This window comes from Physeter macrocephalus, chromosome 2 (genome assembly GCF_002837175.3).
Source record: "Physeter macrocephalus isolate SW-GA chromosome 2, ASM283717v5, whole genome shotgun sequence".
NCBI classification, from domain to species: Eukaryota; Metazoa; Chordata; class Mammalia; order Artiodactyla; family Physeteridae; genus Physeter; species Physeter macrocephalus.
In genome coordinates, this window is record NC_041215.1 from 20,655,044 (window position 1) to 20,658,759 (window position 3,716).

Below are 3,716 nucleotides of genomic sequence, written 5' to 3' on the forward strand. Positions count from 1 at the left end.
TTTTTGGCTGCATTGGGTCTTCATTGCTGCGCACGGGCTTTCTCTAGTTGCGGCGAGCGGGGGCTACTCTTGGTTGTGGTGCGCGGGCTTCTCATTGCGGTGGCTTCTCTTGTTGCGGAGCACGGGCTCTAGGTGCACAGGCTTCAGCAGTTGCAGCGTGTGGGCTCAGTAGCTGCAGCACACAGGCTCAGTAGTTGTGGCTTGCAGGCTCAGTAGTTGCGGCTCGCGGGCTCTAGAGCACAGGCTCAGTAGTTGTGGTGCAGTGGTTTAGTTGCCCCGAGGCTTGTGGGATCTTCCCAGACCAGGGCTTGAACCCGTGTCCCCTGCATTTTCAGGCGGATTCTTAACCCCTGCGCCACCAGGGAAGCCCCGCACCTCTGTTCTTTAAACACCACGTTTAGTCCTTAGAGCAACCGGGCGATTTCGATTTCCCCGCAACCCCACGTGGGGACGTCGAGGCTCCGTGGCTGGGAAAGTTGCCGAGTCCCGCTCTCTGTGTCCGGCCCCAAGCAGGTGTTAGAATCTAGGCTGTCTGACCGGTGGCCCCAGCTGGCTATGCCCTGTGACCTCGGCCAGCTGTCCTCTTGACTTGGCCGCAGTGTGGACCTTGGTGCCTGGGGGTTGGTGTTGCGCATCTTCTCCCACCAGCCCGATCCCAGCCTGTGGCTCTGCTGCTCGGTTTATGGATCGTGACTTCTTGGAAGGGAATTAGACCCCAGCAGCCTGATGGGATGGAATAACTGAAGTTCATGTGCTCGTGTACAGGTGGGCGTGGAGTCAGACGCCTGATTGTCAAATGACCTGTCCTTTTCCATGTACGGTTTTGGAAAGTTAGTGCTAGTTGGATTGGTTTACTTATTTGTTGATTATCAGACTTGCTGGTTTTTTTTTTTAAGCATTATTGAGACATAATTCACATACTACACAATTTGCCCATTTAAAGCGTGTAATTCAGTGTTTTTTTTGTATCTTCACGGAGTTGTGCAGCCATCACCGCAGTCAATTTTAGAACATTCTTATCACCCCCCAAAAGAAGCCCCGTCCCCATTAGCGGTCACTCCCATCCCCCTCCTCAGTCCCTGACAATGACGAACCCACTGTCTGTCTCTGTGGACTTGCCTGTTCTGGATGTTTCATATGAATGGAATCACACCCTGTGTGTCCTTCTGTGTCTGGCTTCTCTCACTGAGCGTCGTGTTCTCAGGGTCCGTCCACGTTGTTGTGAGTGTCAGTGCTTCTCTCCTTTTCATGGCCAAATAATATGCCACTGTATGGATGGACCTTATATTCTTTATCCATTCACCAGTTGATGGACCTTTGGATTGTTTCCACTTTTTAGCTATTACGAATAGTGTTGCTCTGAATATTCACGTACACGTCTGTGTGTGGACATGTGTTTTCATTTCTCTTGGACAGCTACCGAGGGGTGAATTGCAGGTCACGTGGTAACTCCATGTTTAACTTTTTTTTTTTTTTTTTTTTTGCGATACGTGGGCCTCTCACTGTTGTGGCCTCTTCCGTTGCGGAGCACAGGCTCCGGACGTGCAGGCTCAGCGGCCGTGGCTCACGGGCCCAGCCGCTCCGCGGCATGTGGGATCTTCCCGGACCGGGGCACGAACCCACGTCTCCTGCATCGGCAGGCGGACTCTCAACCACTGCGCCACCAGGGAAGCCCCCGTGTTTAACTTTTTGAGGACCTGCCAGACTTTTTTCCAAAGCAGCTGCCCCATTTTCCATTTCCATCAGGCGAGCATGAGGGTTCTGATTTTTCCATATCCTCACCCACACTTGTTATCTTCTGTATTTTTTATTTTAGCCATCCTGGCCGGTACGAAGTAGTATCTCATTGTAGCTTTGATTTGCATTTCCTGGTGGTAATGATGTCGGGGGTGGGGGTGGTCTTTTCATGTGCTGATTGACCATTTGTGTATCTTCTTTGGAGAAATGTCTATTCAGATCTTTTGCCCATATTTAATTGGGTTATTTGTCTTCTCATTATTGAGTTGTAAGAATTCTTCATGCATTCAGGATACAAGTCCCTCACTTGATAAATGATTTGTGAGTATTTTCTCCTGTTCTGTGGGTTGTCTTTTTACCTTCTTGGTTGTGTTCTTTGAAGCGTGGCAGTTTTTATTTTAATAAAGTCCAATTTTTCTGTTATTTTTTCTTTTATTTCTTGTGCTTTGGGTGTCTTATTTAAGAATCCTTTGCCAATTCCAAGGTTGTGAAGATTTGCGCCTACGTTTTCTTCGAAGAATTTTATAATTTTGGCTCTTACATTTAGGTCTATGATCCATTTTGAGTTAGTTTTTTTATGTGGTATGAAGAGGGAGTCCAAATTCATTCTTTTGCATGTGGACAACCAGTTGTTCTAACACTATTTATTTTTTATTTTTTTATTTTTTAATGTATATCAGTAGTTGCGGCTCGCGGGCTCTAGAGCACAGGCTCAGTAGTTGTGGTGCAGTGGTTTAGTTGCCCCGAGGCTTGTGGGATCTTCCCAGACCAGGGCTTGAACCCGTGTCCCCTGCATTTTCAGGCGGATTCTTAACCCCTGCGCCACCAGGGAAGCCCCGCACCTCTGTTCTTTAAACACCACGTTTAGTCCTTAGAGCAACCGGGCGATTTCGATTTCCCCGCAACCCCACGTGGGGACGTCGAGGCTCCGTGGCTGGGAAAGTTGCCGAGTCCCGCTCTCTGTGTCCGGCCCCAAGCAGGTGTTAGAATCTAGGCTGTCTGACCGGTGGCCCCAGCTGGCTATGCCCTGTGACCTCGGCCAGCTGTCCTCTTGACTTGGCCGCAGTGTGGACCTTGGTGCCTGGGGGTTGGTGTTGCGCATCTTCTCCCACCAGCCCGATCCCAGCCTGTGGCTCTGCTGCTCGGTTTATGGATCGTGACTTCTTGGAAGGGAATTAGACCCCAGCAGCCTGATGGGATGGAATAACTGAAGTTCATGTGCTCGTGTACAGGTGGGCGTGGAGTCAGACGCCTGATTGTCAAATGACCTGTCCTTTTCCATGTACGGTTTTGGAAAGTTAGTGCTAGTTGGATTGGTTTACTTATTTGTTGATTATCAGACTTGCTGGTTTTTTTTTTTAAGCATTATTGAGACATAATTCACATACTACACAATTTGCCCATTTAAAGCGTGTAATTCAGTGTTTTTTTTGTATCTTCACGGAGTTGTGCAGCCATCACCGCAGTCAATTTTAGAACATTCTTATCACCCCCCAAAAGAAGCCCCGTCCCCATTAGCGGTCACTCCCATCCCCCTCCTCAGTCCCTGACAATGACGAACCCACTGTCTGTCTCTGTGGACTTGCCTGTTCTGGATGTTTCATATGAATGGAATCACACCCTGTGTGTCCTTCTGTGTCTGGCTTCTCTCACTGAGCGTCGTGTTCTCAGGGTCCGTCCACGTTGTTGTGAGTGTCAGTGCTTCTCTCCTTTTCATGGCCAAATAATATGCCACTGTATGGATGGACCTTATATTCTTTATCCATTCACCAGTTGATGGACCTTTGGATTGTTTCCACTTTTTAGCTATTACGAATAGTGTTGCTCTGAATATTCACGTACACGTCTGTGTGTGGACATGTGTTTTCATTTCTCTTGGACAGCTACCGAGGGGTGAATTGCAGGTCACGCGGTAACTCCATGTTTAACTTTTTTTTTTTTTTTTTTTTTGCGATACGTGGGCCTCTCACTGTTGTGGC